The sequence below is a fragment of the Aulostomus chinensis genome, chromosome 2 (assembly GCF_037954235.1).
Source record: "Aulostomus chinensis isolate RoL2024-O1b breed Wild chromosome 2, RoL_Achi_v1.0, whole genome shotgun sequence".
Taxonomy (NCBI): domain Eukaryota; kingdom Metazoa; phylum Chordata; class Actinopteri; order Syngnathiformes; family Aulostomidae; genus Aulostomus; species Aulostomus chinensis.
In genome coordinates, this window is record NC_141321.1 from 3,674,804 (window position 1) to 3,698,167 (window position 23,364).

Genomic DNA, 23,364 nt, shown 5'->3' on the forward strand with positions numbered 1-23,364 from the left:
TTGAGGAGAAAACAGTTTATGTGTGGATAGAGGCTGAAACTGACAAATGTAGAGCTGACAGTGGTAGTGACAGAGCAACGGCTCTGTTAACCCTCTCAGCAGCTTCCTCTTGTCCCTTGTCCTAATCAGCCGCTTTTGGCGAATTTCTGTTGTCAGGGTTGTCAGTCGTCAGCACTAACAGGAACTGACAGCAGCATGACACACTCTGCATAAGACACACACACACACACACACACACACACGTTGTATAAGACACACTCAGTCTGAGCTGCATCATCATCTTCTACAGCAGCAGGATCACATCCAGCAACCATGTGATGTGAAAATTACACGAGTCACAGATACAGACACTCACAGAGTGCACAGTCATTTCAATAAAGTCACTCAACTGTGTCTCTAGCTCAGAGGGCTTGTCAGACTTTAAAACAAGTACAAAGTAGTGGGCATTTTCTGGCCGGTCATGAATCACTCCTCAGATGAGTTTCCTCACTCCCCAGTAGATCCTTTAAGATATCGAGATGTTATCTTGCTGATAAAGGAGTCAGAGCAGAAAACACTTCTAACTATCAGACAGCATACAAACATTTTGTATTTAGGTGGTTATTGATGGGATCATGTTGGAGGAGGTCAAAATGACTCTGACTGTCTGTGAGGTTTCATTTCAGACAAAGCAAAACAGCTCTGCTATTTTACCTGTTTTGTTACAAGTTCTGTTTTTTGGGGGGGGGTTGCTTTGGGAAGTCAAATAACAGCAGGCTGTTGAGGTCGAAGCTAAATCAATGTGCCTCTTGGATTTGTTCGTACATTTCAAAATAAAACTATCAAATCCAAAACTAAATTAGATTTCATCAGCATGAAGTCCAAAAACATGCAGGTTCAGTTGTATGGTGACTCGAGCATTGCCAGTGTAAATGTGAGAATGAGTGTCAACACTGTGACTTTGGCAGACCGCCTACAGTCAGGGTCTAAATGAGAATGTTCACTGGATGGACACACACACACACACACACACACACACACACACACACACACACACACACACACACACACACACACAAATAAAAATAAAGGAGCATATCTAACTACTGCAGCAGCTAACATGGCTTAAAGCAAACCAAGTCTGCAATCATGAGTATTCATGTTCATCTCCATCACTGTCCTCACATACCCTCAAATTTTGATTACTTTATAGTCAGTGGTAGAAAAAATAAAGTTATGTAAAAGTAGTATGACAAAGTCATGATAGTGAGTGACTTTAACATCCATGTGGACGTCGATGATGATTGTCTGGCCACTGCGTTTAAGTTGCTTCTTGATTCTGTTGGCTTCTGTCAGAGGGTAAACAAACCCACTCACACTTTTAATCACATCCTTGATTTAGTACTCACTTATGGAATAGAAGCTGACCGCATCACAGTTCTTCCTCAGAACCCCGTCTTGTCTGATCACTCCTGAATTACATTTGAATTTACTTTAACAAATAATATCCTACCTGGGAAAAAAATCCTGCTTCAGTAGATGTCTATCTGACACTGCTGTTTCTAGATTTTAGGAGCTTATTCCAGCAGAACTTGCTGCCACATCTTGTAGTAATATAATGGGCAGTTATGCTGATTTCACCCCCTCGCAGGAAGACTATCTTGTGGACAGCACTGCAGCAGCACTCCTTGGGACACTTGATGCCGTAGCTCCCCTGAAAAAGAAGGTTATCAACCAGAAAAGAACAGTTCCCTGGTACAGCCCAGAGCTGCGTGCCTTGAAACAGAAGACCAGACAACTGGAAAGGAAGACACATTCCAGCCAGCACGAGGAAGTCCGCCAAGCCTGAAAGGATCGTTTATTAATATATAAAAAAGAACTCTGTAATGCTAGAAGCGCTTACTACTCATCCTTAATAGACAAGAAAAAGAACAACCCCAGGTTCCTCTTCAAAACTGTGGGCAGGCTCACCAAGAACCATAGTGCTGTTGAGCCATGCATCCCCCAACTCTCAGCAGTAACGACTTCCTATCTTTCTTCATTGAAAAGATTGTGAATATCAGAACAAAGATTGCCAGTAATGGAGGACAGACTACATTCCCCATAGAAGCACCTCCCAGACTTGGTGCATACTTGGACAGCTTCTCCCCCATCGACCTGTCAGAATTAACTTCTGCAGTCACTTCCTCCAAGTCAGCCACTTGTCTGCTGGATCCCATCCCAACAAGCCTCCTTAAGGATGCCTTCCCTCTAGTCAACACTTCCATATTAAATCAAATCAATCTTTCCTTAGTCACAGGTTGTGTGCCACAGGCCTTTAAGGTGGCTGTCATCAACCCTTTACTTAAAAACCTTCTCTTGACCCAGATGTGTTAGCCAACTATAGGCCGATATCCAACCTCCCCTACATCTCCAAGATCCTTGAGAAGTTTGTCCTGGAGCAGCTACATGAACATCTGCACAGCAACGAGCTCTTTGAAGCCTTCCAGTCTGGATTCAGGGAACACCATAGCACTGAAACAGCACTGGTCAGAGTCTCTAATGATCTTCTCATAGCTTCAGACAGAGGTCTTGTCTCTGTACTTGTCCTTTTGGACCTCAGTGCTGCATTTGACACCATTGACCACAGCATCCTACTTCAGAGACTAGACCATGAAATAGAAATTAAAGGAACTGCCCTAAAATGGTTTAAGTCATACTTATCAGATAGATTTCAGTTTGTTAATGTTAATAATGACTATTCAGAGTATAGCAGAGTTACATATGGTGTACCACAGGGTTCAGTTTTAGGACCGATTCTCTTCATTCTTTACATGCTCCCATTAGGTGACATAATCCGGAAGCACTCAATCAACTTCCACTGTTATGTGGACGACACGCAACTCTACTTGTCGATGGAGCCAGACGACACAAGCCAGTTTACTAATCTGCAAGACTGCCTAAAAGACATTAAATCCTGGATGTCCTCTAACTTCTTAATGCTAAATTCAGATAAAACTGAGGTCATCGTGTTTGGACCTAAACACCTCAGGTACACACGCTCTAATCGGATCACTACTCTAGATGGCATCACCCTGACCCCGAGTACAAGTGCAAGGAACCTTGAAGTCATTTTTGACCAGGACCTTTCCTTCAGCTCCCACATAAAGCATGTGACTAGGACCGCCTTCTTCCATCTGCCAAGTATCGCTAAGATTAGGAACATCCTTTCCCAGAGTGATGCTGAAAAACTGGTGCATGCATTTATCCCTTCTAGGCTGGACCCCTGCAACTCTCTCTTGTCAGGATGTCCTAAATACTCTCTAAAGAGTCTCCAGCTGGTCCAGAACGCTGCAGCGAGGGTTTTGACGGGAGTTAAGAAGAGAGAACACATCTCTCCACTTTAGCTTCTCTCCACACTCCGCTCCCAGAATGCAGATCTTTTAGTGATTCCCAGTATCAATAAAAACAGACTGGAAGGTAGAGCCTTTAGTTACTGGGCTCCTCTACTGTGGATAGCATTGATAGCTATGCTGCTATAGGCTTAGACTGCTGGGGGACACATCAGGTTACATGGAGCCCTTCCCTCCTCTCCTCTCCTCTCCTCTCCTCTCCTCTCCTCTCCTCTCCTCTCTCCTCCGCTCCTCCCCTCACATTTTGGAACTGTCATTACCATTACTTGTTGCACTTTGTAGTTTGGCCTTGGTGTCTTGCAGTCTCTCTGTGTTTCCACAGATCCACCGGAGCTCCATCTCTCTCCTCCAACCACCGCCTGCATCGTCCCCCCACCCCCTTTTTTATCCCCTACTGTTACACCGGTCTGCGCTCCCCTTCCATGAACCAGTCTACCATCCAGTCCCCCATCAAGCTGGCTCGCTCTCCCTGCCTCCCCTTCCATGAACCAGTCTACCATCCAGTCCCCCATCAAGCTGGCTTGCTCTCCCTGCCTCCCCTACCAGAAGCTTCCTTCTTCAGCTGTTATTAACATTTCCATGTTTTCCACATTCTGCATTGTAAACTGTTTTCTTGTCTGTACCAACATCTCCTGCACGTCTGTCCGTCCTGGGTGAGGGATCCCTCCTCTGTTGCTCACCCTAAGGTTTCTCAGATTTTTCCCTGTTAAAAGGGTTTTCTATGGAGTTTTTCCTCAGTCGATGTGAGGGTCTAAGGGCAGAGGATGTTGTTATGATGCCATGTGAAGCCCTTTGAGACAAACTGTTTGTGAAAACGGGCTCTACAAATAAAATTGCCTTGCCTTGCCTAGTTGTAGGAATTAAGTACTCAGGTAAAGACAAATGTAAAAGTACAGGAGTACTGGACATGGAGTTTACTTGTAAAAGTACACACTCTACATGATCTTTGTGTATTGCAGTGCTTGGGAGTATTCAATCAATGAACCACTGACCTCTAAAGGTCCCATTAAGGTGTGTGTGTTCCAGTGGCTATAAAGAGGAAAGGCTGATACTTTTCCCTTATTAACTGTGAGTTAGTTAACAGTAATAACAGTTAACTCTTTTAATTATAATGTAAATTGTATGTTTAGTTTGTTTTTGACTGCCCTTGTCGCAGTCTTTGTTGTATCTGTAAAAGGACAAACCATGAGTGACACTTGGCAACAGAAACAGAAAAGAACAGCAACAGTATACCAGCAAAAAACTTTCATTGAAATTGATTTGTTCTTTCTATTTTCTTTATATCTTCTTTTTTTTTATTGCTGATGATATTTTAATTGTCATATTCCACGAAATGACACCGTTAAGAAGTAACATTGTACCTTGTGTGATTTGCGTCAGGAGTTGAAACGGCAGGGTGTCCTTCAAGCTGACAGAAAATCACACATGAACCCATGAATCAGACCTCATCTTTCCCCAATGCATCATTCAGAATGCACGCTTGTTGCACTTTGATGCTGCGAGACCTCTTTGGATTGCTGCTAATGTGGTGAGTCACATGCTGCTATTTCTGTCTGGGACACATTAAGGCTGCGGTGAGTGAAGCTCCCTCCACTCTCAGCCCTCATCCACTGACTGGCCTGAGGTCTTATAAGGATGCTGATGAGCTTCATCAGGCTGCTGCCTCGATTCATCTGACAGGTGAGGTCCTGTAGCCACCAACATCCTGATCGACCCTCATTCTGATCCATAAAATTGTGATTAAAAGAAATCAGGTTCTGATTTAGACTTATTCAAATCTAAAGAACCAGAATTTCATCATTTTTAAGGAGAAACAAGATTAAAATTTTATTGATAATTGTTAGCAGCTCATGTGCACCCCTTTGTAGATATATTGGTGACATTTTATATCTTCTGCTCCATCTCGACACTATTTCTTTGTTTTTCTGTTCTATCGTTGAAATATTCACTTTTTGTCTCTAAGTGATGACGTTATCAAATGAGCTCTAGGTGTATGATCTCACAAACCTGGAATTCACATTTGTTTGCTAAATGGCAATACTTTGAAATCATGGTGCATGGAGTTGATTTCTGTAGCACTTTTCAATTCCACCTACCACTTAAAGTGCTTTTAAAAAAATATGGCAACTAGCGAACACGTTCACTTATTGATGATATGTGACATTGATGTGTCATGTTATGCTACGCCATAACCTGAGCCATGGTGCATCATGGGATAATGACAGATATTTTATGCCTTTCTTGTACCACTTACTCATTCAAAAATGGGAGTCCAATACGTGAACTTATCTGTACTTAAAGGTTGACTTTTGACAAATGTTCCCTCAAAGGCACATTTGCTCCCCCACAAGTCCGATACTGGTTTTCAGAGGCTAAAGTGAACCTCTTGACAAACAGAAAGGGTCCACAGAAAAATGAAGGGGGCAGGTGAACCCCACCCTACAGCAACAAGCAGTTGCAGTCTCCCTGACACATGCCACCGTCCCCACATGTCTGAAGGCCTCCACCATCATCCCCATCCCCAAAATCCTGTCATACACAGCCTGAACGACTACACACCAATAGCCCTGACGTCTGTAATCATGAAGTGTTTCGAGCGATCAGTCTCCCAGCACATCAGAGACTGTCTCCCTCCCTCCCTCCCTCCCTCGACCCCCATCAGTTTGCTTTCAGAGCAAGCCGGTCCACGGAGGACGCCATCGCTCAAACGCTTCACACAGCGCTAAGCCACCTGGAGACCAGGAAGAGCTATGTGAGGATGCTCTTCGTGGACTTCAGCTCAGCGTTCAATACCATCATCCATTCTCCATGATAAACTCCTGTAGCTCCATATCCCCCTTCCCACCTGTAACTGGATTAAAAACTTCCTGTAAAACCACCCTCAGTCGGTGAGACTCGGCTCCTACCATTCCTCCATACTCTCACTCATCACCGGATCCCCTCAAGGCTGCGTCCTGAGCCCTCTTCTGTTCGCCCTGTACACCCACGAGTGCACTCCAACCCATCCAACCAACCGCATCATCAAATATGCGGACGACATCACCGTGGTTAGACTCATCCGTGGCGAGGACGAGACAGCGTACAGGGCCGAGGTAGAGGAACTGTCTCACTGGTGCTCAAACAACAACCTGACCCTGAACATCCATAAGACCAAAGAACTTATTATGGACTTCAGAAGAAACAGACAGGACCACACCCCCCTCCTCATAAATGGAGAACAGGTGGAAACTGTCCCCACCTTCAGGTTTCTGGGTACCCACATCTCCTCCAACTGCTCCTGGACCCACAATGTCAGGGCCGTGGTGAAGAAGGCTCAGCAGCGGCTGCACTTTCTACGCGTTTTCAGGAAGAACAACCTGGACACTAAGCTGCTGCTGGGCTTCTACCACTCCTCCGTGGAGAGCGTCCTGACCCACAGTCTGGGAGGGTGGTACGCTGACTCCACAGCAGAGGATAGGAAGGCGGTGCAGAAGGTCATAAACACCACCCAAAAAATCATCAGTTGCCCTCTGCCCACCCTGGAACACATCTCCTCATCCTACTGCCTCAGGAGAACCAAGGCCATCACAGCTGACCCTACCCACCCTGCCCACCCCCTGTTTGACCTGATGCCCTCGGGCAGGCACTTCCAGTCAATTAAGTCCCGCACCAGCAGGTTCACAAACAGCTTTTTCCTCTGAGCCATCAGGACTGCCAACACCTACAAACAAAGTTAAATGCACACACACAAACACACAACTGTATTTTTTTTGTATCTTTAATTGTGGTGCACAGTGGCTCTGGGAGAGCACTTTTTTCTTGCGATTTTCACTGTACAGTACAGTGAAAATAAAGTTGATTCTGATTCTGATTCTGATCCTAGCATTCCAGGTACACACCGGTACCTCAAGCTTACAGTGTGTACCATATGTTTGGTATAATCCATTCAGAGTTCCACAGTAAAGAAGTGTAGCCACTAAGTGAGGTCAAACTTTCTGCGTCAGCTGATGATCAGCTGTTTCAAGCCTGCCCGCATAAGCTGACAACAATTATTTCCTCCCACACACGCAGATATCATGTCTGTCAGCTCTCCTACGCTTTTAGCTTCCTAGGTAGGATGTCTGTCGCCCCTCCTCCACTCCAACCCCTCCTTCACGTGCAGCGAAGGAGGTGCACCCTGCACTATAGGGTCTGGCTGCTGGTGTCAGGGAAATTAAGTTTTCCTTTTTACTCCAGGGGTCCTGACTGTTTGTTTATCACCAGCATTTGCAATATTATCATGACATATCATTATCCCCTTAATTCCAATGATAAAATAACTACACATAATGTGACACTTGGATTGAGTGGAAAGCATAATCCATCCATTTTCTACCTCTTATCCTGTTAGGGGTCGGGGGGTGGAGCCTATCCTAGCAGCCTTCAGATGAGAGGCAGGGTTCACCTTGGACGGGTCACCAGTCCATGGTAGGGCCAACACATAGAGACAGACAACCATTGGCTCTCCCAGCCACGCCTACGGTCAATTTAGAGTCTGGATTAACCTGGTCCCTCTTGATGTCTTTGGACTGTGGAGGAAGCTGGAGTACCAGAGAGAACCCAGCAGGAACAGGGAGAACATGCAGACTCCACAAAGCAAGATCCTGTGCTCCAGCCGGGGCTCAAACCCAGAACCTTCTTGCTGTGAGGCAACAGAGCTGACTACTGCACCACCGTGCAGCCCTGGAATGTGTAATATAAGTCTGAATAAATTGTTTTACATTGAGTGTACAGCAAAACATTTCATTGTGATAACGCGACTTGGTGTGTGAAACCTAACCTTTTTTTTATTCTGTCATCTGGTAGGTTTAATTGATATGCTTCAGTTATGATTTCTTGGTCTTTTTCTTTTTCTTTTTTACCAATTTCAAGTTATGCGACAGCCCACAGAAATGTCAGTCACCTTTGCCTGCTAATTTACAGAAATCCTGCATCCTCAGTGAGCCAGAAAGTCCCGTGAGGTTACCCAGGAAGCTGCTCTGCTTTAAAACAGCTCCAGGATTTGATTGTAAGATGAGGCAGTTCCTCAGTTCAAAGACAACAGAAGGATTAAAACAGCACAGAAGCTGCTTTCACTTAGTCTATTCAAGATGGGGAAGGTGCTACATTATTGTGTTTAAAATAAACCATACAGGGAAGTAGTTGTTCCATTATTTTGTCAGCAACAAAGGCAGTCACAGAGCTGAATCAACGTGTGTAATAGGACCTCAGAACAGTGCCCTGTGTGTAAGAACTAATGGTCTTCTTATCAGCTGCTAAGTATAATATAATCTGTATAAAAGGTTCACCAGTGATTGGGGGAGAGAGCAGGAGGAAGTGGAGGTAAGTGATTAACTGTTGTGAGTTCATTTCCCCTGCGTAGCACGGGCTCCATTTCTCCCCCTCCACCAACAGAGATCCATCTCTTTGGAGGAGGAGGAGGAGGAGGGTGTGTGAGCACTGATAGCGGATGCAGTGAGGAAGAGGAGTGGCAGACATCCATTAATAATAGCTTTTCACTGCATGCATCACGTGTTGTTTCTCTCAGTCTTTCTTCATAAATTTCCCCTCCCTACAATTTCTCCTGTCATTTCTCTAGTCATCACAACAAATGGAGGAGACAGACCTCATCATTTACTCACAAAGGCAAAGAGGACAGCAAAGCACCATGGGAGGGTGGCGGATCAGGTGTTATCACTGATAGACTGCCTTTTTATCATTTCTATCATTCTTTAAAAATACATGTAAATCAACTTCAACTGCTAAGCTGCAGATACAACTGCCCCCTTTAAAAATGCCAAATCAAAAGTTAAATAGCATAAGAGTTGAACTGTACCACTGTGTTCAACCAGTTTCTCATTGTTGAATAACCTGTGTGATGGAATGTTACATACATCCCTCTGTACCTTCACAAGCTCTGCCTCTACCTTTCTGTCTGCACAGGTCAAGACATTACATTTTTCACACTGTAAAAATCCTCCTGCCTTCGGTAACACAGATGGCAGGATCAGAGTGGTCAGATCTCGCACATGCTGCTGTTCCCCAGTGTGCAGCTCTTCAAGGAGAAATGACTGATAAGGATCAGGCTCGTCCAAACAGTGGACTGGCTTCAGGGTGTTTGGACAGGGATAAATCACTGTCCCCACACAGGCTGCAGGAGCATGGAAACATTAGTGAGGTGGCACCACTAGAAGTTATCATTTGACTGAAGTATGTGTGCAATTAGCAATCAGTACCTGGGCTCCAGACTTGGAGCGCTGCAGCCCCTGACTGGGAATCATTAGTGCAAGCAGAAAATGTAGATGCTGCACCAGAAATCAACCTGCATCGCATATGAAATAGACAGTCCTGAATTTCATGATTCTTTCAGTTGAATTTGCGGACTGAATAAGTGTCCTATTGAAGAAATTCCACTGGAAGTGGACATGCAATTTCATGGTTGTATCTGTCTCTGCACACTTTGTGCTTCAAGCTGCTGTTGTGCTTCATGAGTGCATCATGTTTAAATTGTTTGGCGCTGACGGACAAACTTGTTTTTTCCTGCATGCTTTGGACCATATTTGGAGAAGAAGGCTAAGTTTATAGTGGTTTTTTTCTGCTCATAAAGCACAAAATCAGTCATTGGGATTTGTCAATTATTATGTTCTGAGAATACCACGTAGTGTAAATACGTTTTGTTCAGTAACTGCTGCAGGCTCTGCAAAAGTATACCAATCAAATGAATGAAGAAAAAGACTCTTCAGCTGAATTCCTATAACAATGTGTGTGTTTACAGCAGTCGTTGTGTGTGTCTGTGAATGAGCTCCTATACCACGTTTTCATAAACCCCAGGACTATGTCAGGAACACATTCGACTTCTTCAAATCCTACGGTGTTTCTAAGACTGGCAGGCACAATAATGTATATACACAGACAATGGCATAAAAATTGCAAACCCCTGATGCGAATGTTACTACCTAATACTGCTGTTTTAACTGTGGCTGTGTAGTTTAACAGACTTGAGGATTATTTTATCAGCTTTATTAAGTGTGCCGGCCAGTCTAGGACCTCAAAAACTGATATAATGCAGCAAAAATGTTGATGCTGGCTGCAGTTAATGACAGAAAGTGTGTAGTCTCCCCAATTCTAAACAAGTGGACACTAAATTAGCATAAGCTGACTCAACGTGACTGGTTCGTGATGCTTGTTTTGTTTTACTATGATTTGAAATCACAGGGAAGAAAGCCCCACATGGTGGATGTGTTTAGGCTATGTGTGCATTGATGGAAGCAGGTGTGACATGCAGTACATTGTCTTCTCTAAATCTCTGACACTTGCTGGCCCCTCCTACTTCCTCATTGATAGAGTTGTGCACTATTTTAGCTGACAGGTAAGCATAGCTTGCCCTCTGCTCTGCCAGTCCTCCGTTGCTTCTGTATGTGGCAAACTTTTCTGCACGATGCCCTGGTAAGCACTGACTTTTATTTCCTAGTGTCTGATGTCCTGGTGCAGTGTTTTATTTTCTGTTTGGTGCACCTTAAGTCCCGCCTGCTTGTAGTCTCCACTCTTTTGTGTTGAACCTGTATGCTGTGTGATGTAGAGGTAAAATAATATCCCTCACATACAGTATTTGTGTAGAAAAAGGTCATTCATTTAATCTGCATTTCTTCCTTCATTAGACAGATTGCCACTGCTGTTTTGCGTGGTTTTGTTTATTTGGTTTGTTTCTGCCTGGCAGTAAACAGTGCCTGGACATTCAGCTTGCTTTTGTTTTGTTTTTGGTTACAAAAAAGACTGGGCTTTAGTCTTGTCCTTTTTTTTTGTTAGAATTGTTCTTTCTTATCACAGATTTCCCTGTTATCCCTCAACAAAGTGGAGGTTACAGTAACCTGAGGTTTTTAATGATGTTCTGTCTTTTTGTATGAGTGCTGACCCGGGACGTGAGCACGGTGGTGGGACTGGTGCTCGGTGTGCTCACTTCAGCTTCACATCCCCCTCACATTTGTGTTTGGAAATTTTTACATGTCCCTCACAATTTCTGTTTGTTTGTTTGTTTTTTTTCCTTACATTTTGTTAAGTGTGTGTGTGTGTGTGTGTATGTTTATGCATGCACTGGGCACGAGGTGGAGTGAGAGTCCTGACCCACTAGACTTCTACCCTGCTCTGACTGCAGCCCTGTCTGTTCGTCCTGTGCCTCTCCTGCTGTTACCTCTACTTGCCTTTCTTAAAAAATTTAAATTAAAGATTAGACTTTAGGATTAAATAAAGACTTTAATCTTGGTGGAATCCTTCATGTTTGTTTGGATTTTTTTCTGTTGTACTGTCACCTGCATCATCCTTATTAACCTGTGGCCTGTATGATTTAACCTGGGGATTTGAGTTCAAATTCTAATTAATTTTAAATATAGAAGTAACTTAGCACTGTGGCCCCCCAGCAAGAAGGTTGTGGGTGGAGCCCCGGCTGCAGCACGGGGTCTTTCTGGGTGAGTCTCCATGTTCTCCCTGTTCCTGCTGGGTTCTCTCTGGTACTCCAGCTTCCTCCACAGTCCAAAGACATCAAGAGGGACCAGGTTAATCCAGACTCTAATTTGACCGTAGGCGTGGCTGGGAGAGCCAATGGTTGTCTGTCTCTATGTGTTGGCCCTGTCATGGACTGGTGACCCGTCAAGGGTGAAAAAGAACATCTATAATAACATTACATCAAAATTGGGGATTAAAAAAAAACTTACAGCACAAACTCACAAATAATGTCCAAGACAGAAGTGCTACAAGAAAATTTTAGTAATGCCACAAATATAGTTCTGTACCTCCTGGATGTCTGAGTCCAACTGAAAAAGAGAGAGAAGTTTGCTGGAAAATAGAGCGAGAACAGTTGGGCTAATGACGGCAGAGAAGGAGCGCTCACTCTGATGGTGATTTCTATACCCAACAGGAATAAGTTTTCTTATCTTCACAACTATCTATCACAACTTCCATCCATCCATTTTCTACCACGGATCCTGTTAAGGGTCGTGGGGGACGGAGCCTATCTATGCCAGCTCCCTTTGGGCAGGGTTCACCCTGGACAGGTTGCTAGTCCGTGGCAGGACCAACACATAGACAGACAACCTTTGGCTCTCACAGCCACGCCTCCACAGAGGAAGCCGGAGAACCAGAGAGAACCCACACAGGCACAGGGAGAACATGGAGACTCACCCAGAAAGACCCCGTGCTGCAGCCGGGGCTCCAACTCAGAACCTTCTTCCTGTAAGGTGACAGAGCTGACCACTGCACCACTGTGCCGCCTTCTTCACAACTTGTTTAATTTTATTATTTTATTTGTCAACCTATTCAAACTATTTGACTTTTAAAGACTGCCCCTTGACCTGGATCCCACACAAAGAGGTGGACAATGGCAGACTCCTTCCCTCCTTGTTTCTAAACATTAATATACACCTTTTTGCTTGAGGAAAAACTGGATAGTTGTTTGAGAGAATGATTCAGCGAAGGACAGTCAGACCATGTCCCCCGTACTTCACAAAATCATGCCCTTATTCTTGTTATCAGGAGTTAGTTGTAACACACACAAGCAAAAGGTTTTTTTTTGTTTTTTTTTTAGGGAATGAGTACTTTTCACTTTTCTTCCTTTAAACTGTGCTTTTACTCTTTACTTGAGGCTATTTCTGAGCCAGGAATCTAATCTTCCACTTGTCTGGTCTTCTAAATGCTGGGTTTGAGCGTTTGGGGTGGTCACACTCCAGGAGTGTCTGTACAGGTGCTGATAGTCGCTGCCTGACTGAAGGAATGAGCACTGGGGAGTTTTTACTGTTGGGTGCAACAGCGCTGTGATGAGTAAGTAAACCGCTCCCCCATTGATTGATTGACTGACACATACTCAGACACTCACAGACGCACATGGACTCAACTCACTGTTGTTTGTGCTCTTGAAGAAGCTCTCCAACTTCTCCTCACACCTGCCCCTTTAACACAGAGAAAAGCTGACATCGCCACACATCAAAGAGGGTCATTTTAATCTGAAGGGGTTCACTGCAACACTGTGCTACAATGACAAGTTGTCTGGGCGCTTCATTGTCGGTACCTGGGGTGGAGGTCAAAGTAAAATCAGCATGAGTTTGGGGGCCCCCCAGTGGCCATGGCGCCCTAAAGCAGCGGTTTATAGGGTTATAGGGAGTGTTGTGCTGAATTATGCCAGCCGGCTGAGATTTGCATGCACCCCACAGAAGAATGCACAGCTGCAGTGAAAACTCTCTCTTTATATGGCAAGTGAGTTAAATCCCTTATTTAGTATGAAATTATAAAACTGAAGTTCCCAGTGTTGAGTCAGAACAGCCCAAAATACCTGGACCTGATAAACCTGGAAACAGTTTCTGATCTTAAGTGTCAGATAACAACCTCCTAAGATTTCTTTTTTGACACCTGAATAATGAAAGGCTGTTCCAGCTCATTTTTTGACTGTTGTGACTCATCACTCTGGCTCTGAAACAGGCCACATTAACCATGCGCCTGTGTTCCAAATGTGCTCCAGTACTACAACAAATAGCATTACACCCCTGCTCAAGTCACAATCAAACGTGCCGTTTTGTATTATTATTATTTTGCACATGCTGATGAATATTTCAAAGAAAAGTAGCTGTTACTTTGCGTGATTTAATAACTAGGTCCTTTTTTTTCTTTTACTTTTACTCGAGTAGATTTCTCAAATGGTAATTTCTTTTACCTGAGTAATATTCTATGGTAGTAATTGCACTTCTTCTTCAGGTTTGATTTCACTCGACCCACCACCACTTGTTGTGGAGTACAACATTTTCTTCATGACATTTACAACATGTTGACAGGAAGTGAGGAAAAACCAGCTTGTGATCGTAAAATTGTATCTGTATGCAAATTCTTTAGAACCACCGTAAAATGACACCTTGAATTCAAATGGATAATCAAACCATGACAAATCGACAGGATCACAACTACATCAAAGACATTTGTCATCATTTTTCATAAATACTGTGTATTTGGCCTCTCTGTTATTTGAAGCTCTATTTCAGCTCCAAACTTTGACAGAGGCCCTCAGGCACCACTCACTGCTCCACTCTTGGAATCACAAACTAATTAAGCATGAGGCTGAGGAATTCCATCCTTGCAACAAACCAGGTGACCCTAGCACATCACATGACCTCTAATGCTTTTAATGTGTCCAATCAGAGGCAGGTCGCAGTGGAGGGATCAGAGGTCAAGGGGATTAAGAGTGGCAGCAGAACAAGGCATTGTGTGAGTGCCCTAAGGCCATGTCAGGACATCTCTGTCTGAATACTCTGGTTGGGGGAGGTGTGTGTGTGTGTGTGTGTGTGAGTGTGCGTGTGCGTGTGCGTGTGTGTGTGTGTGTTTGAGCTGTCTCTTTGTGTGTTGACAGTCACCTTGCAAGAGCTCATTACAAATCTTAGTGGTCATCTGCACCCACAATCACAGCACATCAATCAGGTGAGGGTGTTGCATTTCAACCAGGGAAGCTACAATGTTACTAAACACACATACACACACTCACACAACCCTCCCTTTTTCAGTTATGATTATTCACTCAATGGGTGACTGTATGATGTGTTCTCATTTACTGCAACAGATTGCTGTTACCGGTAATCAGTTTTTGAACCACTTAAACACTTTTACGCATTCCTAGAATTTTTTCCCCTTTTATCCCTGATGAAAATCAACACACAACTTGGAGGGAACCATCCATCCATCATCATCTTCCGCTTATTCCTTACTAGTAAGGGTCGCGGGGGCTGGAGCCTATCCCAGCATCTACAGGCGAGAGGCAGGGTTCACCCTGGACAGGTCGCCAGTCCATCGCAGGGCCAACATACAGAGACGAACAACCATTCACACTCACATTCATACCTACGGTAAATTTAGAGTATCAATCAGCCTCGTCCCCTCTTGGTGTCTTTGAATGGTGGGAGGAAGCTGGAGTACCAGAGAGAACCCACACAGGCACGGGGAGAACATGCAAACTCCACACAGAAAGATCCCGACTCGAACCTGGAACCTTCTTGCTGTGAGGCCACAGTGCTAACAACTGCACCACCGTGCAGCCTTGGAGGGAACCACCATTTTCAAATAATGAGTTCATGTTGTCATAGCTATACCATTTCCTGCCACAAGGTGACTGCAGTACACTTTAACTGTCATTTCAAAATCAGAAATGTGATTTGTGTCCCAGTTTAATCCTCTGGACATTCAAAACAGAAGAGTCAAGTCAAGTCAATTTTATTTGTATAGCGCCAAATCACAACAAAAGTTATCTCCTGACTCTTTACAAGTAGAGCAGGTCCAGTACCACACTCCTTCAATGAATTTACACCAACAATTCTCCATCAGCAGCACATCCTGCAACAGTGGTGATGAAAACCTTCCTTTTAACAGGCAGGAACGTCAAGCAGACCCAGGCTCAATGGGGAGAAAGAGACAGAGACAAAGACAGATAATGATCAACTGTTTGATCTGAAACAGAAATGCTGCCAAATTACAGCAGCTTGACTTCTTTTTTGTAAAACAAAAATCACTTGTAGTTGCTAGTTATTCAAATATTCCTTCTGAGGAAATGTTGTCCCATGATTCTGACTGAATCGTCTTAGCTGACTAGTTATTTATATGAATTTCACAAGTTTCAAGTATGTGCATAAATTAAACATTGGTAGCATTGGAGGCTCGGTAGCACCTGACCATCCGAATAACCCATGAGTGAAAGAGGTATCCTCTCGTGGCAAGTGCTAGCCAACTAGCTTTGGGCTTCTTCTTCAATAAATTATCAAATAGCTCATCTTTAACAACTTAGGGAACTACGGGACAAATTTTGAAATGATTTCCAATGTAGAGCTGTTTTTGACTGTAGTGCTGTGCACTTGCTAACTGGGCCTTGCCCTTTACCTGTCAGGCTGTTGTTGGTCCACAGTCAAGAATAACCTTTCGTGGGTTAATCATGTTGAGGTTCACTGCTTGCAGAAATGTCTGGAATGGTTAAACAGGACATGCAAGGTCCTAGGAGCAGATATGTATCGTTTACATCACAGTCATTCGACTTTCCCCCTGCTTGGTTCATGTTAGATGACCGCTATGACTTGGCAGTGACGTCAAATACTGCGACTGGTAACCGATGAGGACTCCCTCTTCTACAGGAGTCATCATGAAAATTGACTGAAATGTTAATCTGGTCATTCTGAATACTTAAATGAAAGGAAATGCAAGTTGGTCTGAGTATCAGGCTCATGGGAGACATGGCATAAAAGGTATGGTGTGGTTCCATCGGAGGTTCTTCATTAAAATGGAAAATGGACTCAATTTATGTCGCCCTTTTCTACCTTAGCGGCACTCAAAGCGCTTTACAATGTCATCTCATTCACACTCACACACTGATGGTGAAAGCTGACGTACAAGGTTCCAACCTACTCATCAGGAGCAATAATGGGTTCAGTATCTTGCTCAAGGACACCAACATGGTCACCAGGGGTGAGGATTGAACCAGCAACCCTTCAGTTGCTAGACAGCTACTCTACCTCTGAGCCACACCGCCCATGAACGATATAACAATTAATGACATCAGTCTCCTTCACTGAGTCTTACATTTTCAGACAGAATTTAAACATTTTCATTGGAAATCTAGTTTAAATATACCTTCTTCTTCACCTTCACTTGATTTAAATTCTCAGGAAAATATGCAGACTAAAGTCAAAGCAGCTGGTTCACATACCTGAAGTCTAACACATTTTCCCCTTGGGTAATGGTAGGTAAATTCAGAGCTGCAGTGACTGTGTGAAAGCCACTTTGTGCATTTACTGCCCCTGACACCCTTCTTAGCAGGCCACACTGACAGGGGGTGTTTACGGTCCTCCACAGATTCAGCACGGCACTTCGAAAACAGTGTGACACTCGATTTACACAGGTTAAAAAACTGAAGCAGCAGCACAGAAATATTGTTACTTTGATTCCACACATTGAGAGGTTTTATATGTCTAGTTGTAGTCATTTAGTAATGTAGTCATATGACTAATTAACACTGTCAACAAAACAGACAACTACTTACAGATCTCCCTCTTAGTACACAAAAAACTTTTAATAATCTGTATCTGATATTGAACAATTACAATTACTGTACTACATGCTGAAATGCTGAAAACACCATCTACTCTCCTCCCTCATCAAAGTAAAAACATTTAAGAGAAAATTAATCCAAACTGCAGATACGTGTCTCCAACTTTGTAAAGTACAACTTCAGGTGGACTAACGTGTTAAAAAGTATTGTTTTTAATACATCATGTAAATGTACTGATTGGTCTTCCTTGTCCAAACCTGTGAACAACCATCGATCAATCCATCCATCCAGCCATTCATCCATTTTCTACCTCTAATCCTGTTAAGGGTCACGGGGTGGTGGGGGTGGAGCCTATCCCAGCAGCCTTCCCCCTGGACAGGTCACCAGTCCATGGCAGGGCCAACACATAGAGACAGACAACCATTGGCTCTCCCAGCCACGCCTACGGTCAATTTAGAGTCTGGATTAACCTGGTCCCTCTTGATGTCTTTGGACTGTGGAGGAAGCTGGAGTACCAGAGAGAACCCAGCAGGAACAGGGAGAACATGGAGACTCCACACAGAAAGACCCCCTGCTCCATCCGAGACTTGGACCTGGATCCTTCTTGATATGAGGTAACTGTGCTATCCATTGTAGCACCATGTCCCCCCGTCCCCCCCTGCCAACAACACCACTCAAAATGCAACTTGACTTCTGATGAGAAAAACAGCAACTGAAATGCATTGCAAAGGGAGGCACAAATCAGAAATCAATGCTGTGTTTGTACTTTCACCTTGACAAGTTGTCTTTAAAATTTACATATCCTAATCTATGTGGTTGATCAAATTACACTGGGTAGAAAAGCCTCCAGAGGACACGTAAACCACTGAACTAAATATCCAGGATTAGATGAGGCTTTTATGCGCGCGCGCCCACACACACACACACACACACAGGTAGAGCCTGGATCCATGTGATTGAATTGACAGTACCCACTCGTAGATCCTCACATGCAGCACCAACATCAGAGGCTGTTTATTCCCAAACTTAAAATAATCTGTTCCAGCCAGGGCAATGAAGGAAGATGGATCACACAACGCTGCAGCTTTTATCTTATCAGGATGAAAAAACTGCTTCATACTTGTGTATTCTAAATTCCAGTGTCTCCAAAATGATGCCTTTCTGCGCAAATTTTTTCCACACAAACCCAAAATTCCACAGACTGTATGGACACAGTGTATTTTTGCAAATTAAATGAGGGATAATGTAATTTTGCTAGTTTGTAAAGGGATCATATGACAAGTGGAGAGACATTGTGAGAGGCACTGTCGAGGAATATGAAACCAAATCTCAATTCCCTGTTTGCTACGCATGGATACAGGAAGACTCCTCCTTCTACTATGGCTCCATCAAACTGTCAATCTTGCAGGCTGAAAACAAAAGAACTGGGGGAAGAGCCAAATGTGACCCACACATATACAGTATTTGTTGTAAGATTAAGATTAACCAGCCACGTTGTCCTCATATTTCAAAGATTGCCTCCAGATGTGGTCCAAGTCATCCAAGTTAAGCAACAAGAATTTAGACATATTTTTACAGCTGGATGCCACGAGACTGATGGCATCACATGAGTATATAGAGATGAGTATTTCCCTTCTGCTAATATCAGTAAAATGAAGGAAGATATCGTTGACACTGATGCCTTTCAAAGCTCTGAATGTGCTCACATGATGGATCTATTCAAGAGATGTCAGGACTTGACTACTATCAGGAATGAATCTTGCTGCAAACAGCAATTTAAAGTCAGAGAATGAAAAGGCGGTGTCAGGATAGCAGCTCTCCCAGCGTTTTATCTCTCTATATATTGTAGCTGACAGGCTGACGTTTTCATTAACAAGCAAGACAAACTAAAGACTGTTGACTGAATCTGACAGTTGCTGTGCTACACTTTGTGATTACAGTATGAATCAGACAGACATGTTTGGTGATGGGTGGCTTTAACCTGCACTCTGATGAACAAAAACAAACAAAAAAACTACAACTGACATCTGCCTTACGATGCAGAGGTCAGTTATTAGCTCCAGTTCCAACTGACATTGATGGAAATGAATGACACATGGAGGACATGCTAGATTTAGGCTATGACGCTATAACACAAATTGCGTGCACAAAAACGCCAAAAAACACTCTTGATCAGCTTTATATCCAGGTTACTGGTCACATTCATGAGGCTTGATGATAATGATGCATGCATACCAGCTTCAAACGAGCCCCACATGGTATGACATCAGTTGACGTTTCCACTGTTTTTTGTTTTTTTGTGTTCTTAATTTTTTTTGGGGGGGGGGGGGGGCTTTAGCGACTGTGTTCATTAAAACACCCTGAACAGCTTCAGTGAGTCAGTCTGTTTCAGCTACCATTGCTCCATACGACACCCAGACCTTGACAACAGGTAGACACCAAACCCATTATCTACTCTTGTTACAAAACTTTTCCTAGCGCTAATATTTTTCCATCCTGGGAAGTAGCTGTCAGTGAGCATAAGATTTGTTGGAACCACTGAAATATGTGAACAACACTTCACAAGCCTGGGGGAGGCTGTAAGGAATCCATACTTTTGCATAAAACATGTACCGCCCATATACAGCATCTGATTCTCTGAGTAAACATCTTTTTTTAAGCCACATACAGTATTATTGATCATTTCCTATTTCCATGGCAAGCTTATTCCTCTAAAGGAGGCTCCATGTTACTGTGCTAAATTTGTATACAAAATGCTTCAAGCAGGCATTAATAATTTCCACTACAGCTTCCAAGACTCCGCAAGCAGAAAGGGAGGGAAGACACGCAAAAACCTTTAGAAAAACACCTCACTAATTAATATATGACTAGAATTATTAAATAAATACACTTCTCTAATTATGAATGTGCTCAATGACTTGCTTGGTGAAATAAAAGTAAAATAATATTTTAAAAGACACTTATACATTATCAGAAATGGGTGACAACAAACACAATGAAAGGGCAACAGTCACAAGAGCAAATGATGCTTCACGTAGAGACACAGCAAAATAACACGTCCAAAATACTACAGTGGAATTTCTCAGGTTTGGACACAAACAGATACTTGTTATTGTCTCGATGCAACTGAGTTATAAAACACTCCTACACATATTCATGATGGCAAAATTCCATGTTGGAAGAGAAAGGAGTGAAGAGGGAAGTGCAAAATGGGGAAGGAAGAAAAAAGGCAATTGTTCCTCACCAGATTTTTAGATGTAAATCCCAGTGTGGGAAGACAGACAAGAACAGAGAGGCTCCTTAATCACAGTTGACAACTCCAACAGGAAGGTCCAAAAGAATGTCCGACCTGTAAACAAACATATATGAAGAGATATGAGCTGTCAGATACAGTGATCAAATGGATAGGCAGGATTATAAGTACAAATTGCAAAGTAAAGATCTGATGAGCTGTGTGAAAGAAATCAACCAATCACTGAAACCCCAGACTCAATACCTTTACCATTAAAGTTCGACTGTTGAGACTTTTTTCCAACAATTTTGTCATGTTTTTATTTCCATTATTGGAGCACATCACTGCACCATTTCTGCATCCTCCATCTGTCAAACACAACAGATGGGAATGAGGTGTATTTTTTTCAAAAGACAAATCTGATGGCTGATGCCTGCAGTGTCAGACAGGAAGTGAAAGACAGTTTGTTGGGGATAAAAAAAAAAATTTGGTTGCTTGGAAATTGGTTCTGACTCACTGTCCTGTTTTACTTTGAAATTCTGATGTCTGTATGCAGCTATGCTTTACACAGGAGGGGCCAGTATGGCTCAGAGGTAGCGTGGCCATCTAGCAACCGAAGGGTCGCTGGTTCCATTCTCACTTCCCCTGGTGACCATGTTGAAGTATCCTTGAGCAAGATAATGAACCCCTAAACTCCTGATGGCCCTGTGATAGACTGGCGACCCATCCTTGGTGAACCCCGCCTCTTCCCTGATGTCAGCTGGGATAGGCTCCAGGCCCCCCTCCACAACCCTTAACGGACAAGCAGTATAGAAAGTGGATGAGTGGATGGAACCCGCCTAAGTTATCCACTACTTACAAAAATTCCACAAAATTACCTCATAAATTTTGAGCCTGGCACCAACCAATAAACCAAGTGTCCCTAATAAACAGCTTGCAGTGTGAGCCACCATCAGTGTGAGTGTGAACTCACTAAAATCCTGAATCGGGGGGAAAATGTCAGTCCAAAAGGTCAATGAGCATCTGGCGGCTTTTATACGACTACAGTTGGTACCAACATCTCAGCCAAATCAATTGAAGGCAGAGAATGAGAGCTTATTACTGGACATCTGCTTTCACAAAGACAAAGTTGAGATGTGGTTTGGGATTTGTTCTTTCAGATTCAAATGAGCTATAGATGTCAGGAGGAAGCCATTTTGGTAGTTCTAGTTGGGGAGAGAGATGCACTCATTAGTCAGAACACCTAGATTTCCCCTCTGTCCTAGGTATTATAATTAGTGTCATCAAATTTAAAATCATTTAACTCAAGTTGAATGATTTTTCACCCTAACCCTAACCCTTAACAGATTAGCAGTATAGAAAATGGATGGATGGATGCTTTACACAGAGGCAGATGGAACGGTGGCAATGGCACTCCAAAAGGGAGGTTTTAGATCACATGCCAGCAAATGGAGGTGCGTCATATCACTCTGTGATTCTGTCCCACAGTACTTCTACTACTACTACCACTACCACCTTCATACAGATGCCATTTTTGCTTTGTGACAGCATATTGCTCATCTAACCATGAAAGAACAGTGCCCAGTCAATCCCAAACTATACATACCAAAAGAGAAGTCAGTTATCAGATATCAGATGAAGGTCACAGGGTAGATGGAAGCAAAATCTGACCACTCTTCAACTCCTTTTGCAGTCACTGTCATTCACAACCAACCTAGTGTTTTTGAGTCGTGGTTGGAACGACTGACATGTGCATGTTTGCTGCTCTTTGCCGTTTTATTTGTGACTCCTGGGTCCCGTTATTGCTAGCATGAGACTTCGGAAAATGACCCGTTCATCTCTCTTTAGTTCTGGGGAGTTGCTCAGTGAATTGAGCAGGTATTACTTGCTCTCTGATGATTTCAATCCTCACAAGTCTGAATTTCTGGCTCTGGAATAATCTTTCCTTCCATCCATTGTCTTCCGCTTGTTCCTGTCAAGGGTCACGGGGGGCTGGACCCTATCCCAGCGAAGGTCACCAGTCCATCGCAGGGCCAACACATAGAGACAAACAACCATTCACCCTCACTGTCATACCTACGATCAATTTAAAGTCCGCCTACTGAGTAAATCAGCCTAGTCCCCAATTGCATGTCTTTGGACTGTGGGAGGAAGCCGGAGTACCGGAGAGAACCCACACAGGCACGGGGAGAACATGCAGACTCAACACAGAAAGAACCCGGAACCTTCTTGCTGTGAGGCGACAGCGCTAACCACCGCACCACCGTGCCGCTAACCACCACACCACCGTGCCGCCCCCTCTGGAATCAGAAGAATCATTTCATATGAATCTCAAACACATGGGGCTGTAAAAGCATACTCTCAGCCAAGAAACATAAAGCTCAAAGCTAACAGGGATCAGGTGGCAGCTTAACATCTGTACAATAAAGGCAGATGGCCCCGTCTTTAGCAGTGCCAGGCCGGCCTTATGTCTGCACGCTGCTCACACTGAAACACCAGGATTTATTGGAGATTTTTTTAGTCCAATTAATATGATGGAGTGGAAGGTTTACACTTTTACATTCTATTTGTTTCGAAGTTAAACCTGCAGCACATGTGAGTGATGTTTGTGTGAACACAACACTGACATCATCTCAGCAGCTTTTAAGAACATGTGTTCTTCATGTGTTGAAGCAAAAACGTGCTTATTTTCTATGATAATATCA

The 23,364-nt window shown here is 43.5% G+C and overlaps 1 protein-coding gene across 2 annotated transcripts in view; it reads right to left on the reverse strand.

Annotated features, from left to right (window-relative positions):
- The window catches only part of large2 (LARGE xylosyl- and glucuronyltransferase 2), a 125,857-nt gene that overhangs the window by 57,840 nt on the left and 44,653 nt on the right, over positions 1-23,364 (reverse strand). For both annotated transcript variants that reach the window (XM_086223128.1, XM_086223138.1), the window contains one exon: positions 20,672-20,776. The gene's annotated coding sequence lies outside the window, so the exon portion shown is untranslated. The remainder of the gene's footprint in view (positions 1-20,671; positions 20,777-23,364) is intronic.